The 24,249-nt window shown below is 36.0% G+C and overlaps 1 pseudogene; it reads left to right on the top strand.

Annotated features, from left to right (window-relative positions):
- Positions 1-12,906: 12,906 nt before the first annotated feature.
- On the top strand, positions 12,907-23,715 carry LOC129499391 (methylsterol monooxygenase 1-like; annotated as a pseudogene).
- Positions 23,716-24,249: the final 534 nt, after the last annotated feature.

Here is a 24,249-nt window from a genome sequence, read left to right on the forward strand (position 1 = left end):
AAGACTATTTTGATAAATTAGGCAGATTAAATAGATTTAAGAAGTAATAGTATGTAGGGGGACCCTGGATTGTAAATAAAGTAACAGTGAACTCCAAGACAAGGTCATGAATTACAGTCAGCTCTTCCTTCAGTGAAATGTACCGTCAGAGCATATAACTTGCTGAGCCCAGGTATTTCTAATTTTGAAACTGATTTGGATCAAGTGCTGGTAAACTTGCAGAAAATCATATTCCTTTCTTCCTTCCCTCATTGATTTAAATATAATCATTGAACCGTTAAATGTTTCAAGCACAAAAGTAGGCACTAGATAATGTGTTAATTAATAAGACAATCATGGTCCCTGCTCTCAGTAGCTTGGAATCAACTAATGGAGACAAAATAAACACATTGTTGCAGTGGGTACCATGAGAGAAATAAAACCCCAATATCTAGAAATCTACGTAGGTAATAAGGAATGTCTTCTTGGAGGAAGGAAGACCTGCCTGTTGCCTAAATCTAAAGAATGAGAATTGGAAACAGAGAGCTATAGGTGGAGAAAAGAGCTCCAACCATGTAAAGGATTTGGATTTTATTCAAGTGCAATGGAAAGTCATGGGTGAGTTTATAGGCAAGGAAGTGAGAGGAGGTAATTTATGTTTAAAACTGTTGGCTTGGCTGTTTTAGGAAGAATGGATTTTAAAAGGGGAATTGTACCCATCCAGACAAGACGTGATGGGGCATTGGACTAGAAAGAGTAAGAGTAGAGATCAAGGCAGGCAAATGGATTGGATTTTAAATACATTTAGGAGGAAGACGTGTCCATATTTGATGATAGTTGAATGTACAGAATGATGCAGAGTGATTCTTAGTCTTTTGCTTTAAACAACAGGATAGTGGTGCCATGTAGTAAAAATATAAGTCTGGGGAAGAAATTGGTGGGATAGTAGGTAGCAATCAAGAAATCCATTCAACCTGCTTAGCAGAAATGATCATGAGCTTTCCAATTTGGAGATGTCAAGGTGTAGTTGCATATTTGAATATGGAGCCCAGAAGCAGTTTTGGGCTGAAGATAAAACATGATATTGAAAGCCATAGAAATAGATGAGATCATGCTGAAAAAAAACACAAAAACCTATTGTGAGAGGTATAGAGAGTCTGGGACCAAATACTGGAGTCATCGGGAAAACAAACAAAAAACTGAGAGGGTGAGGTCAAAACAGAGATAAACCAGGAGAGAGAGTACTGTCTTAGAATCTTCAGGAAGACAGTATTTCAGGAAGAAGAGTAGGGGCAACTACCACACTGAATATTGATGAGAAACAGATGAAGTTAGAACAGAGAAGAAGCCTTCTTAGCAGCATAGACATCATTGGTAACCTTGGAATAAACAGCATTTCAGTGGAGTGGGGAAGGGAGGGACATAGCCCAAACTGGAGTGGAAGGGGTGAATGTGAAGCGAGGCAGTGGAGACAGCAGGTATAAACAATTTTTGAAAAGTCATTCTGTAGAAAGGAATAGAAAAAGGGGATATCTGAGGGGAATATGAGGTGTTAGGAAGATTCTTCTTGAATAGTAAAGATATGCATGTTCATTGCTGATGGGAAAGGCAAGGCAGAGGAAGAATTTGATGATGTAGCTAAGAAGGGATGCAAAGCCTTTGGAAGGCTAGAGCAGGTAGGAAGCTTGAGCCTCAACAGATGGAGGACATTTCTTTAATAATAGGGAATGAGGTAGAGATAGACATAGATGCAGGGAAATGGAAAATGAGAACATTTAGATTCTATCATTGAAATATGATGCATAATCATGGCAGAGATAGTGCAACTGTAGGGCAGGAAGTCTGAGAGAAGAGAAACATCTAGTGACTGTAGGAAGCTTTAGGAAGAAGCATTTATATAGAAGTATTTCTAGCGTTTGGTAGAGGCTCAATACATGTTGTTGAACAGATAGATGAAAGCATGACATTTTAGTTACAAGAACAGGCTCACAATTCTCAGACAGAAAACTTAGACAAAATTGTGCATATAGAAGATTTAGTTCAAAACCACATTTTGGGGATGCCTGGGCGGCTCAGCAGTTAAGTATGTGCCCTTCGTCTCAGGGCATGATTCTGGAGTCCCAGAATCTAGTCCCACATCCACTTTTTTTTTTTTTTTTTGAGTAAAAGGAGTGAGTGGGCATACATAAGATTATTAGGCACCCATTAACCAGTACTTCCAGGCATGATACGGAATGTTCCCATCACCCTAGAAAGTTCCTTCATGCACTTTTCCAATGATCCTTGAGCCCCGGTAGCTCAGTGGTTTAGCGCCGCCTTCAGCCCAAGGCGTGATCCTGAAGACCTGGGATCGAGTCCCACGTCAGGCTCCCTGCATGGAGCCTGCTTCTCCCTCTGCCTGTGTCTCTGCCTCTGTGTGTGTGTGTCTCTAATGAATAAATAAATAAATAAATAAATAAATAAATAAATAAATAAATAAATAAAGTCTTTAAAAAAAAGATTCAAAACCACATTTTGTAAAAACCTCTTAAAGTTTCAACCAGAAGAACTACACTTGTCAAGTTGCCCCAGCCATGGTCTAGAGAATATATTTTCAAGACCCTAGTGTACAAGAAAATTACATATCTTCTCATCACACAAACCCTCTAATTTGTGTGAAAAAAAAAAAGCTGGTGAAGTTAAAAAAAAAAACAACAAACAACCCACAGGAAGTTTTGGATATTAGCACATCAGCAATGCCAAAATTACATGCAGTTAACCATTTCTGACCCTATTATGTATGGACAAATGAGATGTTTATATCATCCTCTATTTTTAAAATGTATTTTTCTGTTATCATCATCAAAGAACTCCATTTACTGGTTCTACTTGAGACTGTTCTCCAAAACCATTTCCTAACACTGAGTAAAAATGTTCTAAACCTCCTGGTAAGCCTCAGAGTATTGATTATCTTCTAATCTAGTTTTGACTTGGCCTTGAAACTTCAGCCATAAAAGATTTAAAAGATTTTGCCCTTCACTAAAAGCTATCATCTGTAATCCTAGCACTCGCCCATTTCAGAATCCAGATGACTGAATGTCACATTCGGTTACCTTTATAAACCCCCAAATCAAAGCTTCTAATATCAACACTTGCCTTACTCATCACTCTTGCTTCTCAGCTCCCAATTTATTGATAATTCTTTACCACCCCTTGCCACTTACTGTCTGCAGGGCTTGAATGGTCAGAGCAGCTAAGCAGGCTGCTGGACTCAAACAGCTTTACAAGTTCCACAAATTTCATACAGAAAATGGGAAAACATAAAAACCATGCATGTCAAAATGTCATCCCATGTTGACAGTAAATCACTTAGATAACATTTAGTTTGTCTTTGGTGTGCTATCCGTAACCACTAGCAGCTGTCGTGTGTATGCCTGTGTGTGTGCAGACATGTGTGTTTCAAAGTAATTTCTTAAGCCCTTAGAAAATGCTGCAGTTTTTGCCTCCATTCGTCTTTTTTAACCTTTTACAAATAGCCAAAATAATGTATGGATGTGCGATTTCACTGTCCTTTTCTCTCAAATGCAGGCAATAAAAGTTGATTTGCACTAACAAGCTAAAAGCTCTGAGTGCTACCAGACTGTGATGCATTCCAGGAGGGAGGGTACCTTTCAGATCCTATGATGGTAGAAAGCCTCTTCACAAACAACACTGCAAAGATTTAGAATCCAAGGCTAGGATCCAATCTATTGTTCAGAAGTCAGACAGTATGGAAGAAAAGATCAACTGAAAATTGGTCAGAGTAGAGACAATCTGCTGCTCTGGTTGCTTTTGATTTCAGCATAGTCCACAGGTAGTATAGCTGATGCAAATTAAGCCTTTCCTCCTCTCTTCAGTATTGCTCTGCAAGGATGCTGGTTATGGTAGCATTAGCAATACGGCATAAAAATGTTTGTGAGGAAATATATGTGGCAAATATATATATGCGAGCAATATCCTATGTTTATGCCACTAGCTGGCAGTTGAAATTTCCATTAGTTACAAAGTAGAAAATATAGTAAAAAAATATGTTAAAAATGAAAATATTCCTCTGATAATACGCATCTACCTTTTCCATTTTACATTTCATTGGCAAAGGTACTAAATTTGAAAAGATGTTAATTTGAAAAGCTATTACTGTGGTCCTGCATAGAATTTACAGGCTAGAAACAGCGCTGCCATTTTGCTAAGGTAGATTTAGCCTCAAATAAGTATATATAGTGTTTCTTAAAGGGTGAAAGTATAACCGGATAGTTTCGAACCTCAACCAATATACAGAATACACATATAACCACTATGTAACCACCATGATTGTGCTGTTTAGGCAAACAAAAAGATGTCTCAGGAAAGGATGGAGCTCCCACAAGGAAAGAAATGTATCTAGAAAAAATGAACATAGTTCATAATGACATTTTTGCATTTGGCTTTTCTCCCATCAAACAAAAGCAGCAAAATACAAGTGGAATATCACAATGAGTTTGGAAAAAAATATATCAAACTATAAAGTTACTTCATTTATTTATGGGCAGGAGTAGAGTGGTAGTGGTCTAAGAGCTTGGTCTTTGAAACCAAATACTGTCCATGTTCAAATATAAGCCATCGCTTACATCTTGTGCAATTTTGGTTAATTTATTTAACTTTGTGATGTCTCATCCTCCTTTTCTGTGTCTATATATTATACATATGCAATGTGTGTATATCTATCTATCTATCTATCTATCTATCTATCTATCTATATGATATAGCCCCTTCATGGAATTGTGAGAATTACATGATTTATGTCTGTAGACTTCTGACTGGCACATCTTTAGCATTCAATAAATGTTAGATATTATTAAGTAATTGCAAATATATAATAAAAAAGAATAGCACATATGGCTTTGAGAATTTTTAACTCCACAAATAAATATCAGGTTTTCATGATTGGTAAGCACTTAGTAATAGTAGCAGTAGTAGAGGGGGAGGAGTGGGAGTTCTGGGTAGAGTAGTGGGATTGGCAATGCCTTAATGTTGAGGTAGAGATTTGTTTGTAGAGATTTCTTGGAAACTGCTTCCTGAAACAACACCTGTAATGACTTAGGAACCATAATTTGGCAGAGGGAGATGTTGAACAGTAATGTGGTTGCAACTGAGAACTCAGCCATCTCAGATTGCTCTCTGAAATTGCAAAGGCCCTTGAAAAATATCTCAGACTGCCTCATATTGAGGCAGGGGACTGGGGGACTTTTTCTCATTTCCCATTAGTCAGTGAGTGGCTGCAGGCTGCTCCTGGGGAGGGGCATCATCCTGGGCATGACAGCTCTCCTCGACCTTAGCAACTGTAGGGGAGAGGAAGTTCTGGGGGGCACACACTGCAGCTTTGACTACAGTTCACTGTCTATGTTGCTCAGATCCTGTTGCTTTATATAAATTCAAAAATCTAGGAGCAACCCTTCTAGGATTCTGGTTGAGGGAAAACTTAAAAAAAAAAAAAAGTAGTACAGTTCCTGTCATAACAATTGGTCTTGGCGCTATGAGTGATATTCATCAGCCTTCCTATTCTATTCTAGATTCCTGATACCCTTGGCTAGCAACTCTTGTGATATAAATATATTAGATCTACATACATTAGATCACAAGAGTATATTACTTATACTTAATATGGTGGTATAATCCTGGCTCTCAACCCTCAGGTTCTGAGGATTGGTCATCATACTTTTCAGACTGTGGCTACTGTACTTGTCCATTTAAAATTAAAATTATGCCGAAGAGTATCAATCACCCAGGTATAAATAGTTTTCTCTCTCTGCTAGGAACATGGTTTCTTTCCTGCCTGCTGGTCTCTTGGTACAATGAACCTAAAGGAATTGTTGGCAGAGTAGCTTTAAGCTTAATAGGACTTTGGCAACATTCCCTGGTAGAAGTACCTCCACCCCCTGCACCCGCCCTCCACCTCCCTGCCCCTAGGATCTCTGGTCCTTCTCAGCTTAGAATTGCAGGGATATCCCTAGGAGTAATGATTAGTGAAGTCTTTACCTCCTTGTATCTAATATTCCAATTTTTCTCTTTTCAGACCTGTGACCAATCTCATGAGGAAAATTAAAATTAGGACTGGCTCTTTAGAATTGCTCTAAATTAAAGTAAGTTTCCTGAGCTTTTGTCCTCCAACATTAACCAGTTGTCTTATCACTTAAATGAGTCAAAAAATAGTTTGATTATCAAAGGATTTATAAAGATTCTGAGAAAACTGATGTTATCCTGGAATATTTTCTCAAAAATATTTTCTTGTGATCACCTTGCGTTTAATTGATTCTTTGCTCCAAATACAAATGTATAATTGCAATTTAAACTTCGATGTTGTAAAACTAAAATAATCTTATTTAAGAATTCCTAGCTCAAAATTAAAGTCCCCAAGGTCTGCTTTAACACAGTTTACTGAATTTTTTAAAATAAATTTTGCTTACATATCAATGACTTCCCATTATGATTCTATACATAGAAGTGGACACAGATGTCACAGGTGTGAAATTTATTTTTTCTGTAATTTTAGTTCTCTAGTCTTCCTCTATTATAGAATGGGTGAAAAGTTTATTCAGATTTTATTCTTAGAAAAAAAGTCTAAGCAAGTCTAAGTAAGCTACAAGTCCATTAAAAGTAATAGAAGGAGATAGAGATCAGCTCTAAGTAAATCCTGTGCAAAGGAATTTATCTTTCAAGCATTCACCTCTTCTGGAAGATAAGAAAGGTTTTCTTAACCAATTAATTGAGACTCTTAACTAAATGTCATGGCAAACAAATTCAAATTTTACAACATGAAGCCATTTCTTATTGCAAACTTGGCAAGAACACTGTAAACTTGTATAAAGTGATGATATAGCACTTCCAGGATCCCTGCTGTGCTTCCTGATTAACAGATTTAAATCTATGGCTTATTGGAGAAAACAATGACTGGGAATCAAAACAGCTACTGATTCAGATTCTAGAATAGCTACTCCCCAGCCTTCTAATGAAAGATGAGACTGGTATTTGACTTTATGACATCATTATGGCACAGTAGATTGACAATAAGGGGCCAAGAATTTGTCCTGAGGTTTTCTTGGAAATGATGGGGCGAACCTGAAATCAGGATAGCAACATCTTGGAAGGAATCCGGGATTTACTTCATTTGTTATTCAAACTCCACTCAGTTATTAACTGGCTTCACTTCAGTTATCAGCATACATATCTGCTTAGACCTCTAGATGTTAAGCTCTTAGAGAGAAGGAGTCATTTATTTATCTGTTTCCACACAGGGACTAGTAACATGCTTCACACATAGCCACCATTCATTTATTTGATAAAAATAGCATTTTGATTTTATATGGTAAATTTTGGCCACAGCATTTTTTAATCCACTAAAAAACCTGTATATTTCAGTTAGTCAAAATCATATTTATTGAACATTGACCATGTAGTCACTATACTTAATGTGTGTATATGTGTCTGTGTGTGTATGTGAATTCTCAGAGCTTTTTTTAATTTTAATTATTTTTAAAAATTTATTCATGAGAGACACACAGAGAGAGAGAGAGAGAGAGAGGGAAAGAGAGAGAGGCAGAGACACAGGCAGAGGTATAAGCAGCCTCCACGCTGGGAACCTGACATGGGACTCCATCCACGGGTCTCCAGGATCACACCCTGGGCTGAAGGCAGTGCTAAACCACTGAGCCACTCAGGCTGCCCTCTCAGAGCTTTTTAAGTGAATAAACATGCAAAACAAATTCAAGGAGAGTTCATTATAGGCTGAATTTGTCAATGGATGCTCAATGGAAAAGGCAGAACTTGAGCTTCCCTCAGGGGGTAGAGAAAGATAGCAGCATTCTCCATATTTGGATAGGGACAATCTCACAGTAAAAGAACTTTGCTTTGATAAGGAGCTCATGTACAAAGTGTTCCCACTGTCATCCTCTGTAAACAGCTTGGTCCCCAAGGCACTGAAGGAGAGTTTTGACTAATTGTGGCTTCCAGGAAAATTGGTAAGTTGGGTTCAGACTGATATTTGCTTATAACTGGAATCATCCCCAGGATTTTAAACATTACAAGATGTATGTGAAACCAAGGGAATCTGGGTAGTTGAATGAGGAACTCAGCTGTCCCTAAGTAGTTCATGCCAATATGAGAGTACAAAAACAATGATTCTGTGGCTGCTGTTACTACTGTTACTACTAAACTTGATGAGTTTATATGTTGTTTTAATAGTGATTTTTATTGCCCAGCATCCAACTTAATAACTTCATTTTCTGGGTGGACATGACTCCTGTTGCTGCTGACTATTGTGGTCCACATGAAAAATGAACATGGTTGTTTGAGTCTCAATTCTAACACTTTGGACAAAAAGCTGTCATGGACCTGTTACAACAAATTTTAGGTCCTGAAGTCTGATTTACTTCTAATTAGTTAAATCTGTCAGTATGTATAAGGTGTAGGAAAGACAGGAAGGGATATAGAACTGAATCTATTGGATAAGCTTCATCCTAAGTTTCTGTAATATCTGCCCTAAGGGGCAATTGTGAAGATCTTTTTATTATGGGTATTTTAAACTATATGTAAACCTGGATAGACTATTAAAAACGTGTCCTCATGTGCCCATCAAAAACTTCAGTAACCATTGTTACTTGGCCTATTTCATCTGCATGCCCACCCACTCTCTCTTTCTAACTCAAAGATTATTTTAAAGCAAATTACAGACATCATCTCATTTCATCTGTAAATACTTTAGTATTTATCTCTAAACCATTAGAATTCTTGTTTACATAACAATAATACCATGGTATGATTTTAAAGATCACAGTCAGACCTCCTCTGTCCTTAACCTGTTTACCAATGTCTGAAATTCTACAAACTTTTAAAGCTTTTTGTTGGAAGATAAAAACCAACACCCCATTAGAATTGTTACAACAAAACCTTTCCAGTTATGATTTATGAAAAACAAGGTACCTGAATTTGTGAGACAACAATGGGCCATTTTTGCAATTATATCTAGAATAGGCAGGCACAGTCATCTAAGAAAGTTTAGAAATCATGACAAATACCCCAAGATCCTAAGATTATTTGCTATCCGAGTGTATAATAATAGTCACAAATGTGCCAGATCAGAGAACGGTAGGATTCCAAGCCTGGTCTCCAAAGGCTACCATCATCTGGCTCTATCTTACCTTCTATGCCTTTCTTGGATAACTTTCCTGTGACTGACTAATCCTCTGTAACCTTGCCTGGTAAGTATATCACCCAAGAATGTTTCTCCTTTCTAGTCATCCCTGCTCAACCACTCCTGTACCCCACTCCCATGTGAGATGTGTTGGATTTCTCTAACATAGCTAAGAAAATAAAACAGATGGATACAGTTATGTTGTGTATTAAAACAGACTAAATTTCAATTCTTACTTTGAGTGCAACATGATTATTACTAGTTGCAGGGTTTGGAATTCTGAAAATTTCTACCAAACTCAATGGCTTCCTCAAGATTTCTTGAATTCACTTCCAGCGTGTACTGATGACTTACCTTGAAGGAAATAAACTAGAAGACATGCAAATTATTAGTCAGCAGCTGCCTGAAGAGTACTATGGAAGATGAAATTTGAAGTTCCTATGCCAAGTTGAGCAGCCCATCCATCCTGATGAGTTAAGAGAAAAGTCACTCTTAATTTTTATAGGGCGGATTTTGACTGCTCTTCTTGCAAAAATTTTTCATCTACTGCAGGAGGGAGAGACTGTGGGGATGAAACTTATGAGCTATTGGCATGTGGAAGATGGAGAATTTTGACAAAAACTTTATTCCTGCAGCTCACTCATGCCCCTGTTACAATCAGGACTCCACATGGGGCAAAGAAGGGGATGAAAATTATGACCTATCATGGTTTGGTGAAAGGAGCGCTGATAGGATAATTAGAAGATACCTTATAATTGATTTGTAACAAGGTACCAAGTTAGAGAGCTGATTTCATGTAAATCTCTGCTTGTAGTGATTTCTTGTTATATAGGATATAAGAATTATTGATTTTAATTTATAAAACATTGGGTATAATATAAAGTCCTAGAAGGAATAAGTAAAAGTGGGCAGCGTTCTAGAGGGATGTAGCCCTCTTCCACCTCTAGCAAATGATTTACTACCTGATGCCCCATGAGAAGCGATGGTGGGGGGCAAAGAGGCCACAATAAGTTGCCCCAGGCACCAGCCAGGGGAACTCAGTTGCCTACTCCTGTGTCTGCACCCTTATGCAATGAATAATAGCTGCATACTTTGTTGCATTGAAGACAAATGTTAGTCACAGATGAGTAGCCTAATTGTGATTTCAAGTAGTATAAAATTGAAACAGGCACTCATTTGACATTTAACTTATATTTTGCATTGGCTTTTTATCTAATGGGTGTATATTCTTTTTCCTTAAATAGATTGTAAACCCCACTGAAAAAAACAGACTCCCCATTTTGCTATTCTCAATGCACAACTCATTGCTCCAGGCAAAATAGTCAATACGGTTTTCAGTTGCCATTGAAGATAATAGTCTAAGTAAACACTGACTCTGAGTGCTAAAATTTTTGCAAAGCTTGTTCTTGAGGAAAAACTTGGTTTAACCTGATAAATCCCCTTGTGACACATAATCACACATAAAAGTAAAATAGATTTCTAGATGAATAAGAAAACTCATTTAAAATGCCTAATGTGAATAATGGAATATTAAGTCTTTCACTTTCTCTACTGTGATTCATGGTATTTTGGATCTATTCTAAGTTATCACAAGTTAGCACTACACTAAACTTTTTCTGGAGGTTGTAATCTTAGATTATCTCACAGCTGTTTAGAATTGGCAGCCCAAAAGTCTGGAATATAATTCAAGTCTTGTACCATCTTTTACTACTCCTAGTCTTTCTGCAACTTATTCTTGAGGTATTTGAGAAAATAAGAGAGCTACATCATTAAGCCTTTCTTGCCCAAAGTAACATATAATGAATTGTGTGTCTAATTTTTGGAAGGATAATAACTTTTGCATTTCCCATGAAACCTCTATGGAGGATGTCATAGATCATGTCATTCAATGTCTGCAGAACAGTACCCTAAAATCAGACACATCGTTCAAAGTTGAGGCTAAAAAGAACTTTTTTACCTAGAAAATTATAAAAGCCAGAAATTATACACTTTCTACTTTTGTGCATAATTCTTTCCTTGACTGGGATACTAGGAAGCTTACATGGTTTTTATGTTCAATCCTAAAAACTATACTCAGCTTTGTTATTGGTACATGTGTTTTCTCTTTTGAGCTATGTTTATTCTTTAATTTGTGCTTTTCTACTTTTATATTTTTCATTTTCAAGTCCTTTTTGAAAGAATGTGGTATACAAATATATTTTAACTGAAGTCACACTTAGCATTAAATAGGCAGCCAATATTCTGTGAAGGCTGCACTCGTAACTATGTAAGCAACAGAGTGACATTTACCTTGCCTGAACTACACTGGATAGGCCTGTGAAAGAATTGGATGATAAGCTATTTAAGAAAGTTCACCTAAGCAAGCTAGAAGGGAGTTGTCTATGGGGCAAATAGAGTAAATGTGTTAAAAAAATGCTGAACTTACTTGACTTAGCATGATACCAGTAACATCCATCCATGTTGTCTTAAATGGCAGGATTTCCTTCTTCTTCCTCTTCCTTTCCTCCTCCTCCTCCTTCTTATCTAAATAATATCCCATTTTATGTTTTCATACATACACACATACATACTCATTTTCTTTATTTGGTGATGGGCACTTTGGTTGTTTCCATGTTACAGCTATTGTGAGTAATGCCAAAATGAAGGTGGGAGCGCAGATGTCTATTTGAGATAGTGATTTCCTCTCCTTTGGATAGTTACCCAAAATTGTATTACCAGATATACTATAGTTCTATTTTTAACTTTTTGAGGAACCTCCATACTGTTTTTTATAGTGGCTACACCAATTTACATTACCACCAACAGTGTGGGTTCCCTTTTATCTACACCCTCACCAGTGTTTATCTCTTATCTTTTTGATATGAGCCATTCTAATAGGTGTGAGATGATATCTCATTTTGGTTTTGATTTGTATTTCTCTGATGATGAGTACTACTGAGCACCTTTTCATGTACTTGTTGGATATGTGTATCAAATCATCACATTGCACACCTTAAACTTACACACAGTTATATCTGTATTATATCTCAATAAAGCTGGGTGGGGGGTGGGGCAGAAGAAAATGCTGAACCTCTCAGAGCTGCTGAATGAAGGAAAATAGCTGAAAGAGATCTTGAAGATTAAAATTTATATAAGAAAATATGGCTTGCTCAAGAGGGCCAGGCAGCTAGTACAGCGCTATGAGTGGAAAAGGTCTTTTGAATACCAACATGGTTTTCTATGACTTATTCCTGGATGACTTTTGAACACTTTTTAAAGATTTATTTATTTATTAGAGAGAGAGAGAGAGAGAGAGAGAGAACAAGCACATGAGCAAGAGGGGCAGAGTGAGAGAGAGATAGAGTCCCAAGCTGACTCCACGCTGAGCATGGAGCCTGACTTTGGGCTTGATTTCAGGACACTGAGATCATGACCTGAGCTGAAACCAAGAGTCCAATGCTTAACTGACTGAACCATTCAGGCACCCTTGACCTTGGAACATCTTGTGACTTCATAGGCAATGTTCCCTGAAGGGCTAGGCCAAGACAGCTAGAGAGAAGTTCAAGATTTGCTGTAGTCAAGGATCACCTGTTTGTAGTTGTAGATAGAACAGAAAGCATCAGGCTTCATTATTTTGGGGTCAGGGACCTGAAAAATAATTGCTCTTTCCTCATGTTCAGTGACATCTCTGGGTACCCCATAATGTGAGTGTCAAAATGAACCATGGATCATACTTACTTGCCATCATTTTGAGGCATACCAAGATGGTCATGACAATTTATCATCCAGACAAGTTTGGACAGGAGAGCCCAAATCCAAGACTGATGCTTGGTCAGATGGGAAAGGGCTGGAAAGGGCAGTCTGGAGGAGTCAGTACAGAAAAACAAGGATTGTGGTTGTCAAGGACAGAATTTTGGAAGACAGAACTAGAGGCTAATTTTTAGTGTTAAGTGGATGTCTGATCTTAGGGAAGAAACTTTTCTATTTTTAAAATAGATTTTCATTTTTGGAGCAGTTTTAGGTGTATAGGATATTGTGCAGAAAAGATAGAGCTCCCAAAAACTCGTTGCTCCCAGTTTCTCCTATTGTCAACATGTTGCACTAATGTGGTATATTTGTACACTTGGTAAACTGATATTGATATTATTAACTAATGACCAAAGTTTATATGTGGATTCACTCTTTGTCTTATACAGTTCTCTGGGTTTTGGTCAAAGGCATAATCTCATGTATCTACCATTTCAGTGTTGTAGAGTTTCACAGCACTAAAATGCCCCATAACCAACCTATTCACCCCTTGCCATGGCCTCCTTAACTCCTGGCAACACTGATCTTTTACTGTTTCTACAGTTTTGCCTTTTGTACAATGTCTTATATAATTGAAATCATACAGTTTTTTCAGACTGATTTCTTTTACTTAGCAAGTTTTCTCCATGTCTTTCAAGAGCTTGATAGCTTTTTTTAAATTCCTGAATAATACTTTTCATATGGGTATATGAGTTTATCCATTTCCTTTTGAAAGACATCTTGGTTATCTCCAATTTTTGGCAATTATGAATAAAGCTGATGTAAACATTTGAGTACAGGTTTCATTTAGACATAAAGTTTTCAGTTCATCTGAGTAAATACTAAGGAGTGTAATTACAGGATTATATGATAAATCTATGTTTGAGTTTGTAAAAAACTGCCAAACTGTCTTCCAAAGTGGCTGTTACTACTTTTGCATTCCTACCAGCAAAGATGACTAAGAGTCCCTGTTGTACCACATCTTTGTCAGTATTTGGTGTCAGTACTTTGGATTTTGAACATTCTAATAGATGTAGTAGTATCTTGTTTTAATTTTTAATCACCTGAGTATATATGATGTCAAACACCTTTTCATATGCTTATTTGTCATCTATATATTTTCTTTGGTGGGGTTCTATTTAGATCTTTGGTTCGCTTTCCAATTAGGTTTCTTGTTTTCTTATTGTTGAATTTTTAAGAGTTCTTTGTATATTTTGAACATAAGTTCTTCATCAGTTATTTATATATTTGGCAAATATTTTGTTTCAGACAGTGTCTTGTCTTTTCATTCTTGTAAGATTGTCTTTCACAGAGCAAAATTTTAAATTTTAATGAAGTCCAATTTATCAATTTTATCTTTCATGAATTATAATTTTTGTGTTATATGTAAAAAAGCCATCATGAACTCAAATAATTTGGATTTTCTATTTTATCTTCTAGAAATTTTATATTTGACATTTAGGTTTTTGATCCACCTTGAGCTAATTTTTGTGAAGAGACTATAATAGTTCTAGATCCATCTGTTGAAAAGACTATTCTTTTTCTATTGAATTGCCTTTGCTCCTTGTCAAAGATCAAACACTATATAGGTCTATTTCTGGACTTTCTGTTCTATTCCTTTAATAAATTTGTCAACTCTTTTGCTAAGAACACACTATCTTGATCATTGTAGCTTCCTAGTACCTCTTAAAGTCAGATATTGTCAGTCTCCTGACTTTACTCTTCTTTAGTATTGTTTGGATTATCCTGGGTTTTTGTCTTTCATGTAAACTTTTGAGTCAATGTTGATATCTGTAAAATAATCTGCTGAGATTTTGCTTGGGATGGCACTGAGTCTATAGATCAATTTTGGAAAATGTTTATTTTAATATTGTCATCCTATTCATGAACAGGGGCTATCTCCTTATTTAGACCTTTGATTTCTTTAATCAAAATTTTATAGTTTCCCCTTAGATATTTTGTTAGATTTATGCCTAAATATTTATTTTTGTATTTGGTCCTAATTAAATGGTATTTTGTTTTAAATTTCATAATATATTTTTTATTTTTAGTACTATAGGACACGTACTGACTTCTCTATATTGACTTTATATCCCATAACCTTGCTATAATTGCCTATTAGTTCCTGCTTTTTTATATTCTTTTACTTTTTCTACATAGACAATCATATCTCCAAATAAGATAGTTTTATTTCTTTCTTCCTAATATATATACCTTTTATGTCATTTTCTTGTCTTATTGTAATTTATAGGACTTTTAGTATGATGGTAAATGGCAGTGGTGAGAGAGAAGACATCCTTTTCTTATTCCTCATCTTTGAGAGAAAGCATCTCTTTTCTCACCATTAAGTATAAGGTTAGTTTTAGACTTTTTGTAGATGTCATTTACCAAGTTGAGAAAATTCTCCTTTATTCCTAATTTTCTGACAATTTTTATCATGAATGGGTGTTGAGTTTTGTCAAATCCTTTTGCTGCATCTTTTGATATGATGATATGATTTTCCTTCTTTAACCTGTGGATGTGGTAGATTATATTAATAAGATGTGGAACCAGCCTTACATACGTCAAATGAATACCAATTGGTGTATAATTCTTTTTATACATTGTGTATAATTCTTTTTATACATTGTTAAATTGATTTGTTACTATTTTGCTGAGGAATTTTACATCTATGGTCAGGAGAGATATTAGTCTATAATTTTCCTTCTTAGTAATGCCTTTTCTGATTTTTTTTAATTAGGGTAATACTGACCTCATAGAATGACTTAGAAGGTATTCCCTCTGCTTTCATTTCCTGGAAGAGATTTTAGAGACTTTGTCTCCATCTTTTTTCATTTTCCTGCTGGGCATACTTTTCCCTGAGCACAAAAGCACTAATGAGGGGAAGAAGACTTGTAGGCAGAGGTGATCCTCAGATGGGAAGATTAGCTTTACTACATAGTTTCTATACTAGTGTCATTATAGCCTATTGATAGCATTACTAGTAATGGCTCAACAGGCAACATGCTTAATCTAAAAAGTCTAACTAGTTTATGAATAGAGACAGAGAAAGGTCTTGATTTACAGCAGCTATATTGGATCTATAAACCAAAGAAACAATGTTCATGTACATAGTGGGTAATGAAATACTGATTACACATTGACTTGGTAAGCTCTGCTTGCTCTGATATACCACCATCAACGAACTGTCTTAAAACATAAAGAGATGTTGTGTTCAATGATGCTTGAAAACAAAGTAAAAATATATATTCTTAAGTGTATTTGAACGGCATTTGGAAATCAGCTACATGTTAGAATAAGATAAAACAACCACTCTATTTTACTTCATTTCCAGGTCTGAAATAAGAGGATCATAACCTTATAGAATTTATAAGAATAAAATAAAAATTTATTAATATTTTTTCAGCATCTACAGTTTTAAGAATTTAAGTGTATACAAAATGAGTCAAACAGAGCTTTTGCCTTTGACTAGCATGTACTTTAGAAAATGACAGTACAGTTACAAATATCATTCTAAAACAAAAGCCAGTGGGCAGCCCGGGTGGCTCAGCGGTTTAGCACCGCCTTGGGCCCAGGATGTGGTCCTGGAGACCCGAGATCGAGTCCCACGTCAGGCTTCCTATGTGGAGCCGGCTTCTCCCTCTTCCTTGCTCTGTGTCTCTCACAAATAAATAAATCTTTAAAATAAAAGCCGATGAGAAAAGTCACTTAACAGTGGTACCAACACAGAGCTGTAGGGCATGGCTCAGCAAACTTATACTTTAAAAGGCCAGATAGTAAACATTTTAGTCTTTGAAGGCTGTATATATAGTCTTTGCTGTACCTACTCAACTCACTTTTATAGCACAAAAGCAGCCATAGACACTACATGAAAAAAATGAGCATGGCTGTGTCCCAGTAAATATTTATAAAAAAAGGTGGCTGGCCAAATTTGAGTCATGGCTATAATTTGACAGCCCCTACTCTAGAGCCTCAAAGGAAAGAGAAAGAATATTGTGAAAAATAGGTTTTCAAATTATAAAGCTCTGTACAAATGTAAAGTTATTATTCATTAAGTTTATTGAAGACTGATACAGTGTCTAACTTGATGTTAATGAACAACTAATAGTCCCTGGCTGATAAGCCAATTTGTTGCCAGCTGAATCAAGGGAGTTTGACTATAATAATTAAGGGTAATAAACCACACTCATCCTTTTCTTAGAGGAAAGGGAAGAAGAAATACACCCTTCATATTTCTTTTATCCTTTTCAAAGAGATTTACCTTCCCAAGAGTTTAGCAAATTTTAAATACATCTTTGTCACTTTTCCCTGATGAACTTGGGGATTTAATCTAATTCCCAACTTAATATGAGAATCTGTTATCCCCTTCCCCACCTCTGTTAATTGCACTTGAATTCTAACCCTTCCTGGTGCTAAGTTGGGAGTCAGGAGTTCCAAAAGCTCAGCCAAGGGCACCTCAATTTGGTAAGTCTCCCGATAATTGTAAGTCTTTTTTTCTCTTCCTCTTTCTCACTCAGTGACTTAAGCTCATTCAAGTCTGCCTCTCCTCAAAATGAAATTTCCATTTTTTAGAGTTCAGCAAGGAGGTCTTTTGTCTCTCAGATTTGGAACCAAGTAGATGACGTTTAGCTGCTCAGTGGAACATTTTATTTTATCATCATGAGACCAAACACCTGAAGGTTTTTGAACTTGAGGGGTTTGCCCACCAGAGTAGAGTCTATGGCAACCCAATCTCTATCACTATATTCTCAAATCTGGCTCCTTGAAGTCAACACAAATCTGTCTTAACAGCTTACACATTTTGACGACTATTTTCTGTAACACACACAGAGTAGAGCAGACACACAAAATGTTAGCAACTTATTTACCCTATCATGGAAATCGTTGGCACCAAGTGGTTTCAATCGTTACCACCAAGTGGTAACTGGAGTTACGCACGTTTTTCACTCATAATCAGTTAACATGATTTAATTGTTTCTATCCCTTTAGGTGCAGCTCATTTGAAAGTATGATTACTACCGTTTCAAAATGACAAAGCTTAGCAGGGAATTTATATGTGAATGGTAGCAAAAACTTTCATTGCTATATTAATTACCCCTATGCAGAACTTCAGGATTCAACAAATCTTTTTGTCTGCCTCTTAGAAGCATCATGTTACTAAGAATACATGTTTCACCTCTTTATAAGAAGGTCCATCCGTATGCATCTCATATTTATTGGCGTTCACTTTACATCATCTTCCAAGGTTTATTTTTAAACATTAAAATGTCTCTTAACTAACTTGGAATAAAAATCAGTAACCCATTTTCCAATCATTTGCTTGGTGATTTTTCACCAATATTTTTCATTATTTTAAGAGCTTTATTTCTGCCTGACAGCTGGGTGAAGTTCTGTAATCCATACCTCATACTTGACATTCCAATTCTGCAGAGTAAATTTAATGCCTACACTCATATCAGTAACTGATTATAATCTCTTAGTGGGTAGGAAGCAGAGCTGTTTAATTTTCTATATGCAGCTCTCAGATAGCAACAAGTTCAGAGATTCACCAAACACATATATTTGCAGAATGATAAATAGTTTTTGCAGCAAAATACCCAGTAAAGTGAAAAATTATCAATTTTATCCCATCTTAAACTCAGAGAGAGAAGAAACTAATAGAAGATGCATGTGTAGTTGCCTTGGTCCTGAGGCAAAGGGAGCCTCCACGTCTGCGCAGATGATAAAAAATAATCAGGTGGGCATCACCTTGGTATATGCACCATTCTGATAATAAAATTTGAAGTCCTGTTCACAAGAAACATTTTCTGCTCTAGCATAGGAATATTGAATTTCATAACTTGGAAAGTAGGCTCAAGCAGGCTATTAGAAGTTTTTCAAGTCTTAGCTAATGAGCCACATTTTTTTTAAAGTAGGTTTTTTTAAATTTTTTTTTAATTTTTATTTATTTATGATAGAGAGAGAGAGAGGCAAAGGGAGAAGCAGGCTCCATGCACCGGGAGCCCGACGTGAGATTCGATTCCGGGTCTCCAGGATCGCGCCCTGGGCCAAAGGCAGGCGCCAAACCGCTGTGCCACCCAGGGATCCCTAATGAGTCACATTTAAGTAAAGGATACTCTTGTCCTCACTTGTAAAAACTAGAATATGCTCTGAATTCCTAAACCGTTAACTGTGGGCATGTTAGCCAGTTCCCTATGGCAGAAACATTCTAAATGGATATAAAGAAAAACACCTGAAGTATTAAAACTGGCAAGAGGGACCGTGGACTGTGAGGGGACAAATGGTCAGAGGACTTTGTTTTTATAATTTAAATGACAAAGGAAGATTCTGGTTTTCCCTTGTTTTTATTTGTATCCCCCCCCCCCCATTAGTCTCTGCTTCTCTTTCTCTTTCTTTCTCTTATGTTGATGCTTGTCTCCTTTTTCCCTCTCTCTTTTTTTCTTTCTTTTTAAAGATTTATTTAGTTGAGAGAGAGAAAGCAAGCATGGGGTAGGGTGGGGGAAGGAGCAGAGGTAGAAACTCAGGGAGATTCCACCCTGAGCACGGAGCCCAATGCAGACTCATCCTACTCATCCTAGGACCCATGAGATCATGATCTGACCCGAAACCAAGAGTTGGAAGCTCAACTGACTGTGCCACCCAGGTGCCTCTGTCTTTTTTTTATATAAGAATTTTTTTAATTACATATTTTAATTAAACATCTCTAAATAAGAAAATGATGTAAGGAATAGAATTTTGTTATAAAATTATCAAATTTGGGGGAGGGGAAGTAGACCAGAGAAGCATCTTTTAATAATTTCTTATTTTTGATGGCAGAGTGATTTTTAGATATGTCATTTGAATCTGAAAATTTTTATCTTGGAGCTAGAAATTCATTCTACTTTGTGAGAATTGGTTAGTTATTAATAAATTATCAACTTTTTACTGTTTTCATAAATATTTATTAAACTTGTTACTAATAGGGATAGTGGGCTTAATTAGACTCAGGTACTATGCTCAGGGAGCCTATGAATATTATGCATGAGTTCTAGTTGCTCCATATCCTTGCCAATACTGGTATGCCAGGTCTTTTAACTTTATATATACTCATAGATGTGTAGAAATATCTCATTATGGTTTTTAATTTGGATTTCCCTAACGAGTAATGATGATGAATATTTTCCATGTACTTATTTGCAATTAATTTACTTTCTTTGGTCTGTTCACATTATTTGCCTTTTTTTTTTTTTTATTGAGTTGTTTGTTTCTTATACTAAGCTTTGGGAGTGCTTTACATATTACCTATATGTCCTTTATCAGAAGTGTGGTTTTCAAATATATTTCTGCAATCTAAAACTTGCCTTTTCACTCTCTTAATGTCTCTTTGAAAGCAGAAGTCATTAATTTTGAGAAAGTTCATTTTCTAATTTTTTTGTGTGGATTATGCTTTTGTGTTATATTTAAGAAATCATTTCCTAACCCAGAGTCACAAAGATTTTCTCCTATGTTTTATTCTAGAAATTTTATAATTTTAGGTCTTTTATGTATGTGTGCAATCCCTTCTTTAAGATATTTATTTATTTATTTATTTATTTATTTATTTATTTTATTTATTTACTTATTTTAGAGAAAGCATGTGTGTGAGCACATGAGGGAGGGGCAGAGAAGAGAGGGAGAAAGAGAATCTCAAGCTGAACGTGAAGCTGGACTCGAGGCTCCATCTCATGACCCTGAGATCATAACCCCAGCTAAAATCAAGATTCCAATGCATAACTGACTGTGCCATCCAGGCGCCCTAATAATGTCTTTTGGATTAGTTTTTGTATATGATGCAAAATGGTAATCCAAGTTCAGTTTTGTATTTGGATACCCAATTATTTTAACACCATTTGATGAAAAGACTATCCTTTTTTTCACTGAAATGCTTTTGCAGCTTTTTCAAAAGTCAGTTGACAATATATGTGGATCTGCCCTCAGATTTTTTATTCAGTTTCCTTCATCTATTTGCATTGATGTCAATACCATACTGTCCTGATACAGTAATATTATAACAATTTATGGAGTCAAGTAGTGTAACTTCTCCCACTTTGTTTTTCTTTCTCAAAACTGTTTTGGCTATTTTGGTTCCTTTGCCTTTCTGTATGAATTTCAGAAAAGCTTGTCTGTACCTAAGAAAAACGTTGCTGTAATTTTATTGTGATAGGGTTGAATCTGTAGGTCAAGTAGGAGAGAATTAACATATTGACAATATTGAGTTTTCTAATGAATGAACATGGTATATTCTCCATTTATTTAGATCTACTTTAATTTTTCTCAGCAAGATTTTGTCATTTTCAGCACATACGAGTTCTATAGGTATCTCACTACATTTTTACCTAAGTATTTAATACCTTAAAAGTATTGTAAATGGCATTTTAAAATTGTCATTTCCACTTTCTCATTTATTTTTGTTTGTATGATCTTATATTGTAAAGTCTTGTTAAACTCTCTTACTAGTTCCAGTGGCTCTTTTGTAAATTCAACTGGATTTCCTGTGCAGATGGTCATAACACCTGAGGAAAAATATAGTTTACTTGTTTCTCTCCAACAAGTAAACTAATAACATGTAAACAAGTAAACTAGTTTCTCTCCAATCTTGATGCTTTCTATTTATTTGACTTACCTTATTACACTGACTAGAACATCCAGTAAAATGTTTAATAGAAGTGATGAGAGCAGACATCCTTGCCTTATTTTTGATCTCGGAATGAAAGCATTCAGTTTTTCACCTTTATATTAGTATATTAGCTCTAGGTTTTTGATAGCTCTTATATTAGCTCTAGGTTTTTGATAGATACATTTTATCATATTGAACAGGTTCTTCTCTTGTCCTAGTTTGCTGGAGTTTTTATTAGGAACAGATTTGAAATGTTATCAAAAGCTTATTTTGCATCTATTGAGATGATCATATGGTTTTATTATTTTAGTCTGTTAATACCGTGAATTATATTGATTGATTTTCTAATATGAAATAAGCCTTTCATTTCTTGGCTAAATCACGATTGGTTATGGTGTATTATATTTTTGTACATTATTGTATTGGTTTGCTAAATTAAAAAAATAACGTTTACATATGTGTTTATGAGGGAAATTTTCTTGTCTTAAAGTATTTTTGTATATTTGATATCAGAATAATGCCAGTCTCATGGAATAAGTGGAGAAGTATCCCTTCCTCTTTGATTTTTTTGGGTGAGTTTGTGCAAAATTATAGAAAAATTAATGAAGTCAAAGTTGATTTTTTGATGACAAACCTTTAGCTGGATAGACTAAGAAAATAAGATTCAAGTGAATAAAATCAGGGATAAAAGAAGAGACATCATGACCAACTTTTCAGAAATACAAATAATTTTAAGTGAATACTACAAACAAGTGTATGCCAACAAATTAGAAAACCTGGATGAAATAGACAAAATCCGAGAAAGACATAAATTGCTGAAACTGGCTCAAAATAAATAGAAAATCTGAATAGACCAATTGAATTAGTCATTTAAAAACTTCCCAAAAGAAAAGCCCAGGCCCAAATGGCTTTTTTAGTGAATTCTACCAAACATTTGAAGAATTCAAAGTCATTAAAAAAAAAGGGGGGGTGGGGGGGTGGGGGAGGGAGGAGGCAGCCCCGGTGGCTCAGCGGTTTAGCGCCACCTACAGCTCAGGGTGTGATCCTGGAGACCCGGGATCGAGTCCCACGTCGGGCTCCCTGAATGGAGCCTGCTTCTCCCTTTGCCTGTGTCTCTGCCTCTCTCTCTGTCTCTCATGAATAAATAAATAAAATCTTAAAAAAAAAAAAAAAAAAAAAAAGACCCGGCACTGAGAGGCACCAGGTGGCAGCCGGCGCCAGAGGCTCGCATTCCGCTCCTCGGCCAGAATTCTAAGGCTTTCTGCAGAGATTTGAAAAATGACAACAACAGCATCTTTAGTTCAGCATCCTTGGCTGTGGAGTATGTAGATTCACTTTTACCTGAGAACCCTCTACAAGAACCATTTAAAAATGCTTGGAACTATATGTTGAATAATTTTACAAAGTTCCAGATTGCAACATGGGGATCCTTGATAGTTCACGAAGTTCTTTATTTCTTGTTCTTTTTACCTGGATCTTTGTTTCAATTTATACCTTTCATGAAAAAGTACAAAATTCAAAAGGATAGACCAGAAACATGGGAAAACCAATGGAAATGTTTTAAAGTACTTCTCTTTAATCACTTTTGTATCCAGCTTCCTTTGATCTGTGGAACTTATTATTTTACAGAGTATTTTAATATACCTTATGATTGGGAAAGAATGCCAAGATGGTATATGCTTTTGGCAAGATGCTTTGGCTGTGCGGTGATTGAGGACACCTGGCACTATTTCCTGAATAGGCTCTTACATCACAAAAGAATATATAAATATATTCATAAAGTTCATCATGAGTTTCAGGCTCCATTTGGAATGGAAGCTGAATATGCACATCCTTTGGAAACTCTGATTCTTGGAAATGGATTTTTCATTGGAATCATGCTTTTATGTGATCATGTCATTCTCCTTTGGGCATGGGTGACTATTCATTTGATAGAAACTATTGATGTCCAGTCCATGGTGGCTATGATATTCCCCTGAACCCTTTAAATCTGATCCCTTTCTATGCTGGTTCCCCTGCTCATGATTTCCACCACATGAACTTCAACGTAAACTAAACTACATTTACATGGTGGGATAGAATTTTCAGAACAGACTCTCAGTTTACTGCTTATAATGAAAAGATGAAGAAGATTGAGAAAAAGATGCAATAAATATCTCCTCTCAACCATCCTGAAAGCACACACCTTTCCTGAATTGAAGCGAATAGCTAACATTGCTTCTGTGAAGCAGAAATAAACATGTGTCTTGGCTGCTAAGTGATACAAAGAACATTAACAACCTTTAATTATCATCCTAGTGGGAACTTCTTCTACTTTACATAAAATTCAGTATGTGTAGAAATAAGTAAATACATAATATGATTTTCATGAGGAGGTTGTAAAGGTCATGTTGCTAACTTTACAGAAAGGTTCCAAGTAATGGAAGAAGTATTAGTCTGTCTTTCCCCCAGTAACACCAGAGGCCTGAAGCTAAGGTTGGTCTTTAAAATCCTGTAAATATATAGTGGCCATTTCAGTATCTCTTATCAGGGTGTTGGCCTTATATTGAACTTTAAACACTTTCTAGAATTTGCCTAAACATCCAAGTATCATGGGTCAAACCATATCAATTGACAGAGTGAGGCTGCCAAATCAGGAATAGCCCACCCCAAGAATTTCCACTCTGGTCCTGAGCTGACTGGTTTG

The sequence above is a fragment of the Nyctereutes procyonoides genome, unplaced genomic scaffold (assembly GCF_905146905.1).
Source record: "Nyctereutes procyonoides isolate TBG_1078 unplaced genomic scaffold, NYPRO_anot_genome, whole genome shotgun sequence".
In the NCBI taxonomy this organism is placed as follows: Eukaryota; Metazoa; Chordata; class Mammalia; order Carnivora; family Canidae; genus Nyctereutes; species Nyctereutes procyonoides.